The following is a 22,181-nucleotide window of genomic DNA, read 5'->3' on the forward strand; positions in this document are numbered from 1 at the left end:
AAACATTTAAAACCAGAAAACTTATTGCAAATATCCTCTTAAAAATGTCGAAGATGAGGATCAAGTTTAAAGAAAATAAACACCCTCTGAGTGTATAATAACTTGTTTTAACTATTAATTAATTGAAATAAAGCAAAAATGTTTCATTTGTATTACCAGATATATTTTACCAACAAAATAGCAACCTACCTAAAAATCCTGAATAATGTTTTGTTTGTTTTGTGAATATAAGTGTAACTTTGTTAGCAAAGCAAAATTCAGAAATTCATTTTAAAAAGTCAGGCATTTTTGACTGTCCTGATAACTAATAATAAATTATCCCCCAAACATTTCAAATTTGTAAAGAATTCATATTTCAGGATGACCCCAACTAATATAATTTTGTAAAGTTAATGAAAATTTGCTACCTAAAATGTTGATAATTATGGAAGCTGAATGATAAGTACATGGCAGTTCAGTTATTTATGTTTTATACTTTTGAATACATTATTTTAACATTTTCATAATCAAAGGCACACCTATTTTTAATGATGGAATTGTAGTACTCAAAGTCTTTGTAGAGATGTAGTTAAAATGAACTATCAGTGATAAAAGGAAGGTATTAATACCAAATAATTTGTACACTTATTATACATTAAGGATAGCATGAAATAATGGGATAAAAGGATTTAAGAGAAAGCTCAGAAATGGGAAGAATCGGGATGTATCTATGCTCTAAACAGCAGGAGCTCCTGGATCTTCACTGTCGTTTCCACTCTAACATTAATGTAGTTTATCTTTAACTTTTTCGGAGTCTCAAATTCATAAATCAGATTTTTGAGCTGAGAAATATATTCTTATTCACTTGAGTCAGTCAGTGGATTAGCTTATTCTAGGTCAATTGCCCATTTCAGATCCAATCACCTGAGGCCTGAGGATTGAGGTCCTTGTGTATGAAACAATTCTTTTCTGAGTAGTAGACAGAACAAATCCTTTCTAAAGGGGTAGAATTTTGAATTTTTTTTCCCATTAGTATTACACTTGCTGGCTTGCTTCCTAAGGGGCTTCAGTCACGTTCGACTCTGTGTGACACCAGGGACTGTAACCCCTGCCAGGATTCTCTGTCCCTGGGGATCCTCCGGGAAAGAATACTAAAGTGGCTTGTCATTCCTACTCCAGGGGATCTTTCCAACCCAGGGATTGAACCTGAGTCTCTTATGTCTTCTGTATTGGCAGGCGGGTTCTTTACCACTAGCGCCACCTGGGTAGCCCCAATATTGCACTGTCCCCCGTGTTTCTGCTGGTCTCAATGTGCTGGCTCTTTCACCAAAAATTATATGCATTCCAAAATTTTCGAGAAGGTCAGCCCATTGTTGTTTGATTCTTATTCTTGATTAGAGCCTGCATTTTATCAGCATACATGCCATATGCATTTTATTTCAGTATTGTGCCAACATGTTGTAGTCTGTGTTTCTCCAGGCCATGCTGATTTGGGAGTGATGAAAAGGTCAAAAAATTCTGTAACCAAGTGGTGTTTCAGTTGCCTCAGATATGGGCTGGCACAATTTCAGAGTAGAGAATAACATGGGGGGATATCTGTTTTTTTCTGGACTCTCTTTGCCTATTCTCAAGACAGCTAATGTTACCCCAATCCTCATCCACACATGATGGAGTTCAAAGACAGGAAACAGGCAACAGCTTTCTAAAAAATGTACTGATAAATATCTCACTGGTCAGATCTAGGTCACAGTCCTCTGCCTGAGAGCAAGGAATCTCTGCTTACTCTCCAGTCAACACTGAAGTTTGATTAGAAAGTAAGGAGGGAGTGCATGGCTTTGGTGTAGACATGAAATAGCGTCTGTTCTTACATCCCTTCACTGTAGTGCAGACGGTAAAATTCGGATGAAATTGACTTTATTCCAGTGGTCTTTGATTAGTGAAAAACCAATGCCCCATTCATTTCTTTCCACGGAGGTTAGTTCAGTTATCCAGGCTTTAGCCAACTGGCATTTCTCTGGCCACAGAAATGCTTTCAGGGCTGGTGTAATCAAAACTAAACTGACAGGTTTTGTTGGATCATCTAGAGTGCAGCAACTCTTTCTTTTCCTGGAAAATTTCTTAATTCAGAGGACTCCTTTGACTATTTTGTCTCAGTAAGAAAAACCAGATTTAGGATGAATTTGGCTCTGCAGAAGGCCAAGCAGAAAGAAAAACAGAAATTAGTTTTCACATTGACATTGTTGAGCTGCCAAATCAAACCATGAATTCTACCAGTTAAGAGAGCCAGTCAATCCCCTTTTGTATTAGTTTTTAAGAATAAGAACTTATGAAAAATGAGTATTTATGTAAGAAACATGCTTTAACAAATATGTTGTAAGGATTTTTTAAATCCAAACTTTTACTAAGAAGGGTAACAGTTTTTAAATTATTACAATTAATTATTAGATCTTTTTCACTACAAGTTAGCCAGTCCATGCCAAAGAAAAACCTTTACCTTGAAGTTATTCAAAAAGAGATGTTAGATACTTCAATTTTGTGTCAGTATATCTAAAAGATTTCCTTTTTACTGTATATACCGTATGTTTGTGTTGGTTTTATATACAATCAAAAGTTTGATTTTTTCTTTGAAATTGATATATATGGTTTATGTAATTTGAGCATAGAAATGCTGAATATTTAACTTAAATTTGCTTCATCTGTATATGAACACAATAAAATTGGAATTTAGTCTCTACGTTGCAAGATACCTAGTACTCCATTCCCAGAAATTTTGAAGGAGATAAAGGAATTCCTTTCACACCCTGAGTTATCATCAGAGGCCTGTGGTTTGGTCTTTCTTCACACCTTTGCTGCCAATGCTGCAGCTACCCCTTTTGCCCTCCACCTGCTTAGAGTTACCAACCTTGTTCTGCTTGGTTAGGCCCAGTGGCCCAAGACCACTTGGTTTCCATGCAGGGATTTCTTAATTTGGATTATGCAACATTTATATAAGGGAGTTATGGAATGATTATTCATTAATAAATATACTTGCTGTTGTGTTAGTTGCTCAGTTGTGTCCAGCTCTTTGCGACTCCATGGACAGTAACCCACCAGGCTCCTCTATCCATGGAATTCTCCAGGCAAGAATACTGGAGTGGGTTGCCATGCCCTCCTCCAGGGGATCTTCCCAACCCAAGGATTGAATCCGGATCTCCCACATTGCAGGCAGATTCTTTACCATCTGAGCCACCAGGAAAGCCCATAAAATATACTTGAGCTGTTTCCAGGTACTTGTCTCCTTGTTAGATTGACCTGTGAATCCTGATTCCTTGTGCCACAGACACACAAGCAGAAACTCACTTTTGTGGTTAGTTTATTTGAGCTTAAAATACAACTTGTGAAATTTATGCGTGGATACATTTATCTCCTGGATGGAACAATATGAGAAAATTCTAGTTGGCTTGCTTTCCTAAGGCTTTCAGAATTCAGAGTAGATGGTACCTGGGTTAGCAACGATATAACCTCTGACCTTCTAGCTCTGGCCTTTCAGTGACTAATGATGCATTTAAGATGCCACTGGGAGTTTGAGCAGTCTTATGGATCGCTTCTCAACACTTTAAGAAACCAAAGCATAAGACTTCGACATTTTTGTCACATGGACTTTTCGTTAATTATTTTTGTATTAATTCATATACTATCATTAGGAATGTTTATTTCTCCTGTATGTAATTTTTGTCTCTAAGTAACTATGAGAAAAGAAAACTAGTTTTTACCTTTTTTATCTATCTCATTGTTTTTAAATGTGTTTTACCTACATAAGAGAAATTGCATTTAAGTATTTACATATGAATGTATTTGAGTTAGTGTCCTTTTAATATTTTCTTAAAATGTGATGGGCAGATGTATGTGAAGACTACATTTAATGAACTGATACCACCCTGCTGAGTCTTAAGCATCAGTGCATGCCTGTGCTAGGCCAGGTTTCATTTCCAGTTTATTTCAATTAAGTGTCTGTAATGTAATTACATGGCACAGGAAGGGTCTGTTGATGTTGTGAATTTGATTTTTAATAAGATTACTCTAAACTATCATGCGCCTTTATAACTTGAAAATTCCTGTTAGGTAATTATCTTTCTATCAACTGTTAGGAAAAGTCTCATTTACACAATTATTGGCAAGATATCCTTTAAGGTGGGTTACAGTGGGAAAGGTACCTAGACTCACTTCTTGATTTATTAACTGCAGAATCTTTTTTAATACACCTGGCATTTCTTAGCCAGAGATAATTCCAAAATATCATACATAGAGTTTTCATTTAGAGTAAAAATTCATTATTACATTGTAAAATTTGCCTTTTCTTAACTTTTTATCCCACTACTTCTCTATTCTTCACATACATTTTCTTCATCTTTTTGTCAAATTTCCAGAATTTTTATTGGGGAATGAAGCAGTTCTTAATATTCATGTTGCTAATGATTACTTGGGTTTTTGGTTTTTCATTTCCCTGCAAATCTCCTTGTCCTGAGTTTACTGAGTTTCACTCTTCAATTGATACTTATTTGGTTAATATTCTTACTAACAGAGAGCAGGAAATTATAAAAATTAGTGGCACCTGTTGTTGAAGAGAAACATCCACGATAATAATTTTGTATCACTTACAATATTAACTATTATCTTAAATATTGACAAGTACATATATACTTCCTTTATTTTATTCATTATTAATGATTCATATATTTTTCCCCAGAAGATTTAAAAATTAGAAGCATGTTTGCAAAAATTGCTAATTAAGGTCAAGCTTAATAAACATGGAATTGAACGTTTTCGTATCACCTAAATTTGATAAGTTGATAAGCATGATTTTACTTTACTATAAACTTATACTGAAACACAAATGGAATTATTTTTAGTGTAGGAATTTCCATATTTTTTAGCTGTATCAGCAGGCTAGAAAGAATGGTTTTATTTTTATATATTTTTGGTTGAAAAATTACCAGTTTAAAATTTTCTTCCAGGTTTTCTAATTTTAAAATCTAATCCTCTAAATATAAACAATGTTCAAAGGCAAAATGGTGAGATCTAGATAGCTGTATATGTTAATAACAAATACAGTATTAATGATAAACCACATTATGACGAAACTGTATATATTTATTCAGTAATTAAGTTATTCTCACATACTTAAAATACTTTAAAGATATAATGAAATCTTATTAAATTTAGAATTTCTATGACTACTGATAGCATATGCAAAGTAGAACTTGCTTCCCTCTGTATTAAAATATTAGGAACCTAAAATAGGAAATATAATTGTAACACTTTTTAATTTAATTTATTCATTGTTTTTACAACACTGATGTGTAGATAATAGACTTAAATCCTGTCTGTTAAATAAGAATACTTTATGCATATTTGTCACTGTGATGTCTTTCATCCTGAAAATTGAAGTTGACCTCATAGCATTGCCCTCCCAAGAAAACCCTTGACTGCAATCTCTGACATTAAACCTCTCTGCAGTCTTTATCTTGGACATTTGAGACTCAAGCTGCCACATTATATGAACTATGGTCAGTAACATACCACCTAGTTTTACTCCCCAGGGAACAAGCTGAGATTGAGTAAGTAGCCTGCTATAGTTCTGAAATTAACAGTTATCTTGACAAGAGTTGTTTGTCTTTTTCTCTTATTTTAATTGATGAACACTTATTGCATCTCTAGCGAACTGTAAGTGACTTAGGCTAGTTGGTTCAAAATAGTAGATTGAGCCACTAAATTTTAACCCTTTAGTTTTTTTTCTCTCCCTGACTCCTAAAAATTGAACAGTTAAGATTGTCTAGTTATTTTTTTCTCTTATTGTATAGTTTTTTATGTGTAGCACCATATTGATTTTGTTCTTATGTGAACCAACGACCTAATATTTACTTAAATTTATTTGTTAAACACACATAAAATAATGATTTAATATCTTAATTCACAATAGGCTGGGATAGGTAGGAAGAATTTCTCCTGGTATATTGATTTACCTTTGTAAATCTCAATCCTATAACTACATTTTGAAATGACATTTACCGGTTCTGGCACTTTTGTAATAGCAATGACAAATATTTGGAAGAGAAAATGCCATTCTTGAAATGTTATTTTTTATTAGTACTTTTACATGTGTCAAGATGTGCTAGTTATTTGTTGACCTGGTGGCCGTGAACTCATAATTTCATCTTCTTTTCTAGAAGAGAGAAGACCCCCGTCAGCCAAGGGTGACTCTCTGGTGAAGGGGTCAGCAGTGAGCTGTTAGCAGCCAACACTTATAGTGGCTGATGGATGGATGCACCTGCCTGGTGAAGGGAAGCTGTGTGGAGCATCAGAGTCTGCTGCAGTTGGAAAGGGATACAATAAATATGTCTAAAGTGATGAAATGTCAAATAAGGTAGGTCTCAAAAATATTCTAAGTGAAAAGGATAAGGAGCCATTCCTCAAAATTTTGATATTTTTAAGATAAATTTAAAAGTGCTATTCCATACAGTGAATAATTTTTATAAATCATTAATTAAGCATTCAATATATCACAGTCAGTTAATATAAGAGTGAAATGTAGATAAGTATTTGAATGAAAAGAATTATAAACATTTCTATGGGAGAGCATAACAATATTACCTTTTAAGATTTTCTTTTGGAAGGATGACTTAATATTAAGTGTTTGTTGGCAATAAAGATTAACTATGACATACTATATGTATTATACATTCATTTATATATTTAATAAATATTTATTGAAAACAAACTATGGATACAATGCAAAGAAAGTTTTGCAGAAGAGAGCATTTGTGATCATGTAGTCATACAACAGTATAAACTTATAAACTTTAGCTTGAATGCTGCAAAGAAAAATTTATTGATGTACAAGAGTATATTTCAGATATGAGAGAGTGAATCTTGGAGTGTAGGGAAGGTTTGCCTGAGGAAATGATGTTTGAGCTGAGGTCTGAATGGTGAAAAGTGTCAAAGAAGATAGTGGAGACTACTTGAAGCCAATTGAACACGATATTAAGATGGAAGGGAAAATGGTGCTTTCAAGGAACTGAACAAACTCCAAGGTAGTAAAACATTTGTGAATATGAGGAAAATGGTTTGAAATGATCATTTAGAAATAAGTGTAAGCTAGTTTGTAAAGAATCTTGTAGACCATAGTAAAATTTGAATTTGGATCTTTATTCTAAAAGTAATGAGACATCATTGATGAGCTTTAAACAGAAAAATAACATTACCACAATGAATTTTTATTTTTAAATATCTCTCTGGTCTATAAAGTGGGACAGGAGTGGATAGTTGCAGGGCAGTGAGTTGTCTGGGGAGAGACTGTGAGTTTAGACAAATGAGTAAATGGTTGGGATAAGGTGGTGTCTTGCCTGTGGGGGTAATAGGCAAGAGCAAAGAAGAATCTTCCATTTCTGCTTTTCCTGCTGGACAGATGCTCTTGGATAGGAGAGTTGCCTCTTCTCAGTGGGATGATTTTACTCTCATTCTGCCCTCTTGACAGCAGTCATGGCTGAGAGTCCGCAGAGGGGCCACAAAAGTGCAGGGGTACCTTCAGCATTCTAGAAAAGAGGTGCTGCAAGGTTCTAACTGTAATTCTTGTGCTTGTTGTATTTCTACTTCTGAATCTTTGGTTCTCATAAATATAATTCTGAACGTTATATTGAATTGACTCTTCCAGTTACCTGAGTGATTCTGGTTGGAGCATCAATGTGTGCTCAAAAACATTTTGTTTCATTTCTCCTTTTTTCAATATCAGGTAATCCCCATCTGAAATGCCTAGCATGAGGCTGGGCTTCCCTGGTGGCTTAGAGATAGTAAAGCATCCTCCTGCAATGCGGGAGACCCGGATTTGATCCCTGGGTTGGGAAGATCTGCTGGAGAAGGAAATGGCAACCCAATCCGTTACTCTTGCCTGGAAAATTCCACGGACGGAGGAGCCTGGTAAGCAACAGTCCTCAGTTACCCATTGGTTACCTTGGTTACCCATTCTTCACTATCTCATAGGTAGGGACAATCTGGAAATCCGTCAAAATGGAGCTAAGTCAGCAGTTCAAGCATGTACTTAAAGGAATGTGCTGCGTCATTCAGGTTCCTCCCTGATAGTCACTAAGGGAAAGAAGATTTGATGAGAACCATTGAATGCATGGCATAGTTCCCTTTGGCATAGTTGAGTTTTTGGTGGAGATTTTCAGTGGAGACCTCAACTAGACTTCTCTCATTGGAGCACTTTAGTTCAGGGTCATGATTTGTTCTAATAATGTAAACTTGAAAATTACTAACACAGAGTGGCACATTGGGTGGCTTCCCAGATGGTGCTAGTGGTAAAGAACCCACCTGCCAGTGCAGGAGACGTAAGAGACATGGGCTCATTCCCTGTGTTGGAAAGATCCCCTGGAGAAAGGAATGGCAATCCACTCTAGTATTCTTGCCTGGAGAATCCCATGGACAGAGGAGCCTAGAGGGCTACAGTCCCTAGGGTTACAGAGTCGGACATGATTGAAGTGACTTAGCACTCGCTCACGCACACAGCACATTGGGTGACCATATAATTTATTGTCTAAGCCAGAACAACTTTGAAAGTAAAAGAGGTGTTATTGACCATCATACTGAAACAATAAGCAATTGCAAATGCCCTGGAAACATCACAAATTGCCATCACGAGCAAAGAAAGAAAGCTTGAATTTGCTTTAAATTAGCAGCAATTCATCCCATAGATTTAATCAATGGAAATTGGCATTGTTTATAATTTACATTGCTTTATATAAGTCACTGTTATTCAAAACTCATTTAAGTAGGACAAAACCAACATTACTTTAACTTGAAATTTAAAAGTCCACCTTTTTTTGTTCAGGGAGAAAGAAGTGTCATAGGATTATTGTTTAGATAGCTGTCTTAGCTTTTATAATTTTGGAAGGTTCTGTTTAATTAGAACCATAGAATGTGAAATTATGTTCAGAGGGAAAATGTCTTTTTTTGTGGCTGCTCTGAACCCTTTGACCATCCTTGTTCTCCTGGTTTTTGACATGTGCATTCCTAGACTCCTTCTTTACTAAATGATATTTTAGGCTGAAGTAGAAATCTGATGGAATCTGCTGGGAAGCCTATTGTTTTCAGTGGTAAAAATTACCTTTATCCAGCTTTACATGTAGAAATGATGCCCAAGCTGTAGTGTCAGCCTTGTGTTCATGAAGAAAAGCCAAAAAATAGATATCCTGGACTTGAATTATTGAACAAGTTAAGCAGTATTCAGTGTTAGCAACAGCAGCTGGTTTTTTTGTTTTTTTTTTCTTTTTGAGAAAAATTAGCTCCTCTTACGGAGAAGGCAATGGCACCCCACTCCAGTACTCTTGCCTGGAAAATCCCATGGACGGAGGAGCCTGGTAGGCTACAGTCCATGAGGTCGCTAAGAGTCGGACACGACTGAGCGACTTCACTTTCACTTTTCCCTTTCATGCCCTGGAGAAGGAAATGGCAACCCACTCCAGTATTCTTGCCTGGAGAATCCCAGGGACGGGGGAGCCTGGTGGGCTGCCGTCTATGGGGTTGCAGAGTCGGACACGACTGAAGCGACTTAGCAGCAGCAGCAGCAGCAGTAGCTCCTCTTATGTAACACACTGTTCATCAGTTTTGCTTCCCTGGTGGCTCAGATGGTAAAGAATCTGCCCACCATGTGGGAATCCCAGGTTTGACCACTGGGTCGGGAAGATCCCCTGGAGAAGGGAATGACTACCCACACCAGTAGTCTTGCCTGGAAAATCCCATGGACAGAGGAGCCTGGACTTCTATTGTCCGTGGGGTTGCAAAGAGTTGCACATGACTGAGCTTCACACTTTCACTACATCTTTGCATGAGAAGCACTCCAAAATGGCCAGAAGGTGATTATTAAGCAATTATCGAATAAATTCCTTCCAGAAAGGTGGTTCAGTGTGATCATTATCATGAATTTTATGTTTGTGTGCTAACTGGCTTTAGGCATGCTGCTAAATTTGAAGGTGTACTTTTTTCTGGATATGGGGTTCTACTGTTTGCATAGTGACATATCTCTTTTTTTGTGCCCCCTTTCTAAGTATTAGGTGTTTAATTTTCCAACATACTTGTATCTGAGGACTACCATCAGAGTAGTTTCAGATATAAGCTGAATTTTGAGAATGAGAAATCTTTGCGAGTGGGAAACTGTTCAGTCCGAGGTGTCTGGAGCAGCAATCTGCAGACCCATGGGCTCCATTTACAATATGACATGCTATCTGACTAAAAAATGAAAAATTCAGCAATGAGCTTTAGAGCTGGAAGATTCTTAGATATCTACTTCACTCTTGTTTTACATATGAGAAAATTAGTGATCATAAAAGTAGAGTGGCCTACTCTTGGTTAGCAGCCAGTTAGTGGAAGAACGAGAATCAAAATCTTAAATTATTATTTTTCCCAATACACTATACTGTATCCACAATCCTCGGAATACAGTATTGACTTAATACGTGTTTCTTGAATACATATATGTTTAAATTAATACAAGTAATTGTATGTTTTCTCTGAAGCTTGCTCTCTGTATCTCCCTTAGGAATCTATAAAATCTTTCTCCTAGTCTTTCTTAACTTCATTGTTTAAATCTTAATTCTTCAAATACAAAGTAAATTATTTTCCAGGTTTCTTTTTACCAATCATAAAGATCAATACTTCATTCTAGAACTCTTCCTTGGTTATCCATAAAAGAAATGAGGGAAAAAACTTAGTGGCGTGGATGCTTGGAAACAAAGAAAAAGTAAGAATTATAAGTGAAAGTGAAAGTTGCTCAGTCGTGTCGGACTCTTTGCGACCCCATGGACTATACAGTCCATGGAATTCTCCAGGCCAGAATACTGGAGTGGGTAGCCTTTCCCTTCTCCAGGGGATCTTCCCAACCCAGGGATCAAACCCAGGTCTCCCACATTGCAGGCAGATTCTTCACTGGCTGAGCCACAAGAGAAGTTACTCCTTAAAAAAAGAGTTCCTGTTCATGCTTCATGCCATTTCCTGCCAACCAATGTCCTTTAATCATTTATGAGTGCATCATGATTGCCACATATGTCCCTGGTAGATGTTTTCCCTGTGTTTTTAATTTGTGAAGAACATTGGCCTCTGAACCAGTGAATCCACACTTCTTCACTTTGATCTTGTATTAATGTATTTTCTGAAGATGTATAAATACTCTTGATATTTTTGTGTTTTTTGTTACATTTGAGTCCATTACATGGAATTAATCCAGAATCCCTAATCCCCAATTTTATACCAACCATTCCCCCAAATCTGAATTGACAGACACAGTTGTGTAAATCTGAAGACAAATGGAAAAAAAATTATATTTGTTTATTGAAAGGACATATAATGAAGATCACAAATATGAGCAAACAAATCCATATCATGATACCAAACTTTGTGGCACATATAATTCCCTTAGTATTCTAAGATTTTAAAGAGAATTACCCTCAAGTTGGCAGAATAGGCAAGAAAGAAGCTGCTATACACTCTGTAGTGATCCTGTTTCTGAAGGAAGTAGGGAAACATTCCAGAAAGACATATTGAAGACGATTAATTCTCCAGATTAATTGACACTATTAATTGAACTAGATTTCTTCTTTACAAATAGTTCGCATTTCTCCCAGCTGTTTCATATTCATTTGTATCACATACTATGGCTCACCCCAGGGTTCTGGATATTGAAATCCATAGATCAACTCATTTGTGTTAGTGGTCTAATTTCTCTTGATAACCTACCAGGAGCAAGGTAGGAGTATACTTTGTCAGCTTCCTGCTGGTGCTGGTTTTTGTTTGCATTTTTAAATTTAAATGTGATAGTCTTTATGATACATAAGGAAAAAGAGAAACCATGAATTATATGAAATAATCTATACCATCAGAGCAATCCCATAAAAAGAGGAAATGAGAGCCAAAATGATATAATTTAATATGGCTTGAAAAATTTTCTTTCTTAAGACAGCTGTTGTTTTCTGTTTATTTCAGTGTTTGTGTGTACATATGCATGCTCAAAGTAAGAGTTTTTAGAAGCATTTTCCTTCATGGTCTTCTGTTAAAACAGAAAACTTTAAGGGAGAGTAAAATGTTAAACCTTTGCTACCCTACTGTCAGTGAATTTATTAGATACTTTGCTCAATTGATGAAAGTAGAAACACTAAGTTTTGAGACACTAAGAAGATTTTGTCCGCTTCAAAAATTTAAAATAGGGCAAGTATGGAATTGGAGGGACTGAAGCTGTACTTAATAGTCCCAATTGTGTTTATAGGGATGTTTGATATATCTTGAGGACCCACTAATAGTAGGAAATAGTCTATACATGTATGGAGGTAGATTAAAGAGCCATCATGACTTAATTGTTAGAAGCGTATTAATTTAGTAGAGACAAAGTCAATACCACTCACACCATCATTGAAGTCAAATCACTCTTTATTCTTATGTTCTGCACTTGATGTACTTGGTGCTCAATAGGTTGAATCAAAAATGATTTTCAAAGTGAGTTGACAGTGGTCAGATTCCCTTTATAATTGGGTGCCAAGATGATTATGCACACATCACATTTACAGAGGCCTTCTCCTCAAGTAGTAATTTCTATCATACTGGTTAAAAAAAAAAAAAGCTAGACAAGATGTGGTTTTTGAGTATAGGTTCTCAAAAAATGTGCAAAGCTGGAATGTAATTGTAGGCTGTATTATTAACTCAAAGGCTGCATCATTTCAGCATAAAAAATAACAGTTATGGGAATGAGGACCCCCTTTATGAATCATGAAAGCGCTTGTGTATGGATATTATAAGGGATTTTCCTGAGCCTTATTCTTAAACAGATTACACTATTCAAAGTCTCAAAGAATCAAAATCGTGCTCAGCTGGGGCAGTCAATGTGCAGTCTAAACATGTGACAGATGCAGAGAAAACTTCAAAGATGCCATTACAAATGCCTGTGGAGATATTTAAGGAGCCAGATGCTACTGTTTTCACGTCTTCCGCAGCTCTGAATGTGTCCTGTGATCACCTTCCAAAGAGGAGGTGTGGTTCAATCTGGTGAGGAACAGAGCACCACCGAATCTTCCCGTTGTTGTTCACATACATTGTATGGCCACGGTGTGAGGGTTTGGGATCAGGGATTCCAACAGGGAGGACATGTATATGAATTTGCTACTCCTTATGAAAGCAGGAAGGTACAACCGCAAGGAAATATGTGTATGATGTATTCTCTGAAAGCTCTCCTCTCTAAAAAGTGTGATTTATAGGTGTGTATTGCCATGGAAACAATCTTTTTTCTTTAACTTTTGCCATGTATTTAGACTCTAAAAGAAGTAATAAACATATTCATATGGTTCATGTTTATTTTCCATTTTGTTTGGTGGTGAGAGAGAAATTACTTGGGACAATGTATTAAGTGTATGTTTCATTGTCATCACTACTGCCTTCTGGAGAAGAACTTAATATTTTGAGCTAGCGTGAAGCCCCAGGTAAATACAAAGACTGTGAGATTTAACTAAAAATTTAAAAATGCCACCTGCTTTATTTCACAAGGATTCCTTTTAGTTTTCTTCTCCATTATAGTCTATGTGAGAGAGTTTGTTTTACTGCAGCTTTTAAGAACACACATTCATAGGCTTATTCAAAAGGAGCAAAGAGCATCAAAGACAACTTCTAGGAAATATGTGATATAGCATTAAAACGATCTAGAAAATTTGATCGCTATGTAATGTCTGAGCATATTTTTTTTTTTTTTTTGCTTTGAGAAAGTGATTCTGCCCAAATTTGTTCTTTTTTTATTATATGAATGATGTGCCCTAGCTCATCCTCTATTGAATCCAATCTATGGAGAGATTATTTTATTAATTTTTAAATTGAAATTTGTGGCATATTATAAAAGACCAAAGGCATAATTATTTACATGAAAAGGGATGGCTATAAGTGGAAAATAAATAGCAAAGGATATTTTTCTTTCTAGTGTAAACATCTGGCAGTAATCCTTGCTTACACAATTAATGGGCATTTAATTGGCAATGATCAGTTTATTGCCGCAATATGAAGTGAATGTTTCCCCAGGAACAAACAGCTGTTGCAAGAATTTCACAGTGATTTAGCAAACACCAGGTGATAGCTATATCTGGAATGAAGTGTTCTGTCTCTCAGCAAATCACAGGGCTTCGAAAAAACACAGTGAAAAAGAGCATAGCCAAAGAGATCCAATCGTCACTGACGTTAACATCTACCTAAAAAGCAAACCTCATGAAACAACACACTAATTTTGCTAGATGTTATCCATGCCTCAAATATAAAGAAAGAATACCTCCAAGAAGCAATAATGAATTGGCATGACATTCTTCTCTTTAAGAGTAGTATTTTATGTCTTGTTTTAAAGACATAACAGTTGACAAAACTTTTGTTGTATTCTAATACTTTATCCTGTTAAAAGTCTTAGAAAATTTGATAGTCGTGATCTGATTTTTCGATTAAAAAGTTATTGAAGTCATTCAACGGTTACTGACAATTATATTCTTTCTTAATAGATTTTATTCAACTGTCTAAAATTAAATGTACCGTTTTTTAATTTGCATTGCTTGTGAACTGCTTTCCCATTAAGTTTTAAATAAAAAGTTTTTCATTTTTCATTATGCACTCTTATTACTAATTTAATAAAATGATAATAGCTATGCAAAGTTTCTGTTACTACTCAGCTTTTGGCATATATTGAATTATACATTTTAAAATAGCACACTGGCAGACACTGTTATTTCATAATGCTGAGTTTCATTAGCAAAGAAAGGAATTTTGCTTCAGCAAAAAAATGCTTTTGTTTACTATAGTATTTAGTATTAGCTCATACTAGAGTCTACGAACAATGAACTCAAATGAACAAAGCATCAAGGGCCAATTTAGAGAACAATGCTTTTATGTTTTCATGTTTGCATTCTACAATAATTCATCTCCATGACAAAAGCAGACAATCAATCATCTTCTATTGTGCCTTTCTCAATAAAATTACCATCCTTGATGTAACAAAAAATGCTGCCTAAGTAATAGGAACAGCTTTACATGCTCAAATCAATAAATTGACCATAGTTCAAAAAGACTTTACCCATTAATATGACAATGCAGTTTTATGTTTAACTTACCCACATTAATATAAATTATTAAGTAACATTGTTCTCTTTCAGTTCAAGAAAGTGAAAAATAAGAAAGCACGTTAAAGGAATGCTTTCAAGGGTCTCTGTGACAAAACTTTGTAGCTTACGTATGCATTGATATGTTATTATAAGTGTGTATAAACTGGAATACTGTATGTAAATTGTTACAAGAGCATGTAAGAATGGCAGACTTAAAACAATCTTATGATATATGGTATTGTTCTAAAACTAGGTATTTATATGGTAGTATATGTTAAACAGACAAACTTATGCACATATTTCAAAATGTGAAACCTGAAAATGTGATGTGAATGTAAAGGAAACTTAGGTTCAATTGTTAAGTACAAGTTTCCACACCGGGAAAATGAAGAAGGAATATTATAGATATAGCTACATACACATTCTAAATAACTTGGTCTTTATTTTCAACTAGAAAAATAGAAATTTAACATGAGAAATGAAAGTTTTTTCAAGTTTTTTAGCAATATAGCATGCAAACTGATATATGTATTTTATTTTCATATAGTTTGTATATATATTATATACTATTTAGAGTCTTAAATTTCTCTCACAGAGATCGAAAGGAATTACAGCAAAATTCATAGATTAAAATATAAATCATTTCTATATAACCTAGCAGAGCAACAGGATTAATTTAAGCTAATAACACTCATGTCATTAACCACTCCAAAATTCAGATGACTTTAGAACCTCTGAAGACTCTCCTTAATTGTATTTTCTTTTTTCTGAATTAATGAGGCCAGGCCATAACATGTTTCAAGAAAATGAAATCCTTTGTTATAGAAATGCAAATGCTGTGACTTAGCTTCTAAGATCCTATATGGTATAAATGACTATGTGAATAGTTTTATTGCACTATACAGAGCATCATAATAATTCATAATTTTCAATAACTTATCTACCAGTTACATAATTAAATTCTTAATACTTTGTGCTCATATAGTCTGTAAGTTTACAGTATGTTCATGAGTTACACCATGTCACAAGAATGACATTCTAAATTTGATATTAAATATTCTATCTGATTTTAACCTCATAGTAATTAATCTGAAAAATTGCAATCAAAACATATTACTATACCTGCAAGTTTAAAGTAAACATTAGTGAAAATTTTTTGCTGCATTTCATTCTAAAATAAATGTTTTAATTGAAATGTTTTTAGCTTGTAAGTGACTTTAAACAGTAGCTTATTTTATTGCCCTTTTCTTTCCTCATGAACTGGTTAATTCACTTTGATTTAATTCCCACTCAATGTGATGTATAGTTATTTACTGAGAGAAATTTATTAGAGAATCAGTTCTTATTATGGAATCTTGCTTACTTATACATTACTCTTACTCAGTTCAAAGAAACAGATTTCAGGGAAAAGTAAAAGCAGAAAATTTTATATTGGATGTTTCACTTTTGTCTTGCCATCTTCAGCTTTATTTGCTGAAAAAAGAAAAAGCAGAATGTATAACTTAATCAGAAATCACAATGTTGTTGATCATGCCATCACAACAGTGTTGCTCAATTTTCTTGACCTGTTAACTTATCTTTACAGGAAATCTAAGCCTTAGGAGTACGGTCTTTCTCCCAGGTCTCAGGAAACAACTTTACAGTTCAGTTGTTTTCTCTTGTAGTCATCACATCCATCCTCTCTTCCCTGTGTTCCTTTCTCTTCTCCTCCCCTTGTCTCTTGCTCTCTTTCCCCCTACTTGTTCCCTATGATTGCCAGAGCTCTTTAAGTGTAATGAATAACCTCTTGATGATTTCGTTGCAGACTTCACCTTGGAGGCCGGGCCCAGGAAATTTCCATCAAGTGCATCTGTTTTATTAATCCTGGGACTTGTTACATGTGTGCGTGTGCTCAGTCGTGTCTGGTTCTTTGCGACATCAAGGACTGTAGACCACCAGGCTCCTCTATCCATGGAACTTTCTAGGCAAGAATACTGGAATGGGTTGCCATTTTCTACTCCAGGGTATCTTCCTGATCTTGAACTTGAATCTCTTGGGTCTGCTGCATTGGAAGGCAGATTCTTTACTACCATGCTACCTGGGAAGCCTCTGGGACTTGTTGAATTTAGTTTAAATTATATAACCAGTACCACTGTCTACAGAAATCATTGATTTCTTTTATGGATGGCAGTATTTCTAACAATAGTCCAAACTGAAGAAACTAGAGCCAACTATGTTTGTAGGTATGTAAAACCAGAGTATTCCATCAAAATTTGAAGGTTTTTTTTTTTTCCATCGTTTTTTAAAAACTGTATTCAGATCACTATGGTGCTTCTTTTTATTTTTGTTTTTAGCTGCACAGCTACTGAGTCTTTTTCTTTCCTGGAGTAAGAAAAATCTCTTTCCTTGGAGTAAGAAATTGTTCTGAAACTATGTGTTTTTTATTGAAAGATTTGGTAGAGAACATGTGTTGAAATCATATTATTAGAGAGAAGTATAGGCTGACCTATTGGACAAGTCAGTTTACACCAATTGAATGACTGTATTGCCCTTGTATGCATCAGGATCATCTGGAGGGCTTGCTCAAAAACAACTCACTGGGCCCCACCTCCAGAGTTTCTGATTCAGTAGCATGGTGGGTAACAGAGAATTTGCATTTTCAACAAATTCCTAAAGTTTGCTGATTTTGAGAACTACTATTATGTTAAGCTAGAAAGATAAATCCATCTGAATGCAGAGATCCAAAGACTAGCAAGGAGAGATAAGAAACCCTGAAGGGAACAATGCAAACAAATAGAGGAAAACAATACAATGGGAATGACTAGAGATCTCTTCAGGACAGTTAGAGATACCAAGGGAACATTTCGTGCAAAGGTTGGCAAAAAAAAAAAAAAAGGGACAGAAATGGTATGGACTTAACAGAAGCAGACAATATTAAGAAAAGGTGGCAAAATATAAAAAGAGTCTTAATGACTCAGATAATAACAGTGGTGTGATCACTCACCTAGAGCCAGACATCCTGGAGTGTGAAGTCAAGTGGGCCTTAGGAAGCATCACTATGAACAAAGCTAGTGGAGGTGATGAAATTCTAGCTGAGCCACTTCAAACCCTGAAAGATGATGCTGTTAAAGTGGGGCACTCAATATGCCAGCAAATTTGGAAAGCTCAGAAGTGGCCACAAGACTGGAAAAGGTCAGTTTTTATTCCAATCCCAAAGAAGGGCAATGCCAAAGAATGTTCAAACTATTGTACAGTTGTGCTCATTTCACATGCTAGCAAGGTAATGCTCAAAATCCTTCAAGCTAGGCATAAACAACAAACTGGATTTAGAAAAAGCAGAAGAATCAGAGATCAAAATGCAAACAGCCATTGAATCACAGAAAAAGCAAGAGAATCCAGAAAAACATCTACTTCTGCATCATTGACTATGCTAAAGCCTTTGTGTGGATCACAACAAACTGTGGAAATATCTTAAGGAGATGAGAATACCAGATCACCTGACCTGCCTCCTGAGAAACGTGTATGGAGGTCAAGAAGCAACAGTTAAAACCAAACATGAAACAATGGAGTGGTTCCAAATTGGGAGAGGAGTATGCCAAGGCTATATATTGTCACCTTGCTTATATAACTTATATGCAGTGTACATCATGTGAAATGCCAAGCTGAATGAATCCTCAAGCTAGAATCAAGATTGTTGAGAGAAATATCAATAAATTCAGATCTGCAGATGATATCATCCTTATGGCAGAAAGCAAAGAGGAACTAAAGAGCCTCTTGATGAAGGTGAAAGAGGACAGTGAAAAAACTGGCTTAAAACTCAACATTCAAAAAACTAAGATCATGGCATCCAATTCCATCACTTCATGCAAATTGATGGGGAAACAATGGAAACAATGACAGACTTTATTTTCTTGGGCTCCAAAATCACTGTGCAATTTCATTGCAGCCATGAAATTAAAAGACATTTGCTCCTTGGAAGAAAAGCTGTGACAAACCTAGACAATGTATTAAAAAGCAGAAACATCACTTGGCCAACAAAGGTCTGTATAGTCTAAGCTATGGTTTTTCCATTAATTGTGTACAGGTGTGCGAGTTGGACCATAAAGAAGGTTGAGCACTGAAGAATTGATGCGTTTCAACTGTGGTGCTGGAGAAGACTCTTGAGCGTCCATTGGACAGCAAGAAGATCAAACTAGTCAATCCTAAAGGAAATCAACCCTGAATATTGATTGGAAGGACTGATGCTGAAGCTGAAGCTCCAGTACTTTGACCGCCTGATACAAAGAGGAAAAGACCCTGATGCTTGGAAATATTGAAGGCAGAAGGAGAAGGGGGATGACAGAGGATGAGATGGTTGGATGGCATCATTGACTCAATGGACATGAGTTTGAGCAAACTCCAGGAGACAGTGAAGGACAGGAAAGCCTGCCATGCTGCCGTCCATGAGGTCGCAGAGTCAGACATGTCTGAGTGACTGAACAACAACAGAGGATGCTTTAAATCTTATCATTTTGAACCTTATAATATGATGGATATGTCATATCATTTGGGGCCCTTTTAAAAATTATTATTTAATAGTTTTCCAAAGACTGCCTTATTTCATATAATAGGGATTACATTCTGAGTGTGTTTTGATTTCTTTTTGCATGACTTTATTTAGAGCAGTTTTGGTTCATAGAAAAATTGAGAAGAAGGTATACAGATTTCCATATATTCTCTGTCCTCACATACATATAGCTCCCTCCATTATCAACATCCTCCACCAAGAGGCGTATTTGTTACAATTGATGAACCTGTATTATGCATCATAATCACTCAAACTCCAGATTCTATATTAGGATTCACTGTTGGTGTTATAAATTCTATGGACTTGGACTAAAGTATAATTACGTGTATCTACCATTACAGTACAATTACAGCAGTATCTACGTGCACCTGCCATTATAGTTTCCCTCATGGCTCAGTAGCAAAGAAGCTTCCTGCTAATGCAGGAGATGTGAGTTTGATCCCTGGATTGGGAAAATCCCCTGGAAAAGGAAATGGCAAATCACTCTAGTATTCTTGCCTGGGAAATCCCAAGGACAGAGGAGCCTGGCAGGCTATAGTCCATGGGGTCGCAAAGAATTTGAACATGACTTAGCGACTAAAAGAAACAAACCATGATAGTATTGTACAGGGAAGTTTCACTGCCCTAAAAATCCTCTGTGCTTTACCAATTCATCCTTCTCCATCACTGGCAACCAGTGATCATTTTGCTATCTCCATAGTTTGTCTTTTCCAGAGCATCATAGAATTGGAATCATATGGCAGGTAGCCTTTTCAAATTGGTATCTTTTATTTATTAATATGCATTAAAATTCTTTTCAAGACTTGATAGCTCTTTTTTTTTTTTTCTTAGTGCTGAATATATTCCATGGTCTGGCTCAACCAGAGTTTATCAGTTCAACTACTAGAGGGCATCTTAGTTGCTTACAAGATTCGACAATTATGAATAAATCTGCTATGAACATGCATTTTTAGGTTTTTGCATGGACGTAAGTTTTTAAATCCTATGAGTAAATACCAAGGAGCAAGACTGTTGAATAATTTGGTAAGAGTTTTAGTTTTCTAAGAAATCACCAAACTGTCTACCAAAGTGACTGTACCATTTTGCATTTCCATTGCCAATGAATGAGATTTCCTCTTGTTCCACATCCTTGTCAGCCTTTAGTGTTTTCAATGTTCAGGATTTTGACTGTTCTAATAGGTGTGTAGTTTTATCTTGGTTTTAATGTGCTTTTACCTGATGGCTTATGATGTGAATCTGTTCATCTTCTTTGGTGAATTGTCTGTGAAGGTCTTCAGTCCATTTTTTAATTTGGTTGTTTGTTTGCTTATTGTTGAATTTTAAGAGTTCTTTGTATATTTTAGATAACTGTCCCTTATCAGATGCGTCTTTTACAGATGTTTTCCCCTCGTCTATGGCTTGCCATCCATCTCGTTCTCTTGATTGAATGTGTCTTTGACTCATGCAGTTTGTGCCTGAGGCTGATGTCACCAGATCCTAAGATTATTCTGCAGAGCTGTGTATTTTTACCAGATGTTGCTTCTAGAGATCAAAATTATTTATAAGCCGGAGTGTCAATGGTCTGACTAAAGATAAACTTCTTTTTATAACTGTACTTCAGCAAAGTGAAGATTTCTAAAACCTTGACCCCTCTTGTTTTTTCCTTAGAATTGAACAGTCCTGCCTTCGTTTGCTCTACTATCCAACATAGTCTATAACCTATCACTTCAATCACTCTCTTGTCAATTACCTCCCTTCCCATTTCTGTGTGCTGTTCAAAACTCTGCCTCTAAATCAATCCAGTGTTGGTATTTCCCTAGGCTATACCAGGGATGCTGAGTGCTGATGGGAGGAAATCACACTGAACAACCTCTTCAAGGGGTTTCCCAGGTGGTGCTAGGGTAAAGAACCTGCCTGCTAAAGCAGGAGACATAAGAGACATGGATTCGATCCCTGGGTCAGGAAGATCCCTTGGAGGAGAGCATGGCAACCCACTCCAGTATTCTTGCCTGGAGAATCACTCAGACAGAGGAGCCTGGTGGGCACCAGTCCATGGGATTTCAAAGAGTTGGACATGACTGAAGCGACTTAGCATGCACGCACTCAACCACTGCAAATCCATGATCTCCACCTCAAGTGGACCCTCATTGCTGTCTGGAGGTCCTTTCTTCAATTGGCACTCTTTTCTATGGATTATACCTACTTTGGAGATTTTCTTCTTTCAAACATTTTAGTCAACCACATCAATACTTACACTCAGAAAATGGTTGTGATTCCTGCTTTACAGAGAAAATGCTAGAAATTGGATAAAAATACAAGTTGCCACCAAATCCACGGTACCCCTAAAAAGGAGTGAGAGCAAGATCTTCATGCTTAAGACAAATGCCTCTTTCAGTGCTCTGAACAAACCTGTTCATCAGTTCCGTTCAGCTCAGTCGCGTCTGACGCTTTGCGACCCCATGGACTGCAGCTCACCAGGCCTCCCTGTCCATCACCAACTCCCAGAGTTTACTCAAACTCATGTCATTGAGTTGGTG

General features: G+C 36.1%; 1 protein-coding gene across 1 annotated transcript in view; it reads left to right on the forward strand.

The window, feature by feature from the left end:
* Positions 1–22,181, forward strand: part of LOC145510937 (uncharacterized) — a 571,176-nt gene that overhangs the window by 540,959 nt on the left and 8,036 nt on the right. The window contains exons 18-19 of the mRNA XM_081503112.1: positions 6,186–6,382; positions 7,748–7,932. The gene's annotated coding sequence lies outside the window, so the exon portion shown is untranslated. The remainder of the gene's footprint in view (positions 1–6,185; positions 6,383–7,747; positions 7,933–22,181) is intronic.

Source organism: Giraffa tippelskirchi, chromosome 6, assembly GCF_054371585.1.
Source record: "Giraffa tippelskirchi isolate mGirTip1 chromosome 6, T2T-mGirTip1v1.2.pri, whole genome shotgun sequence".
Taxonomy (NCBI): Eukaryota; Metazoa; Chordata; class Mammalia; order Artiodactyla; family Giraffidae; genus Giraffa; species Giraffa tippelskirchi.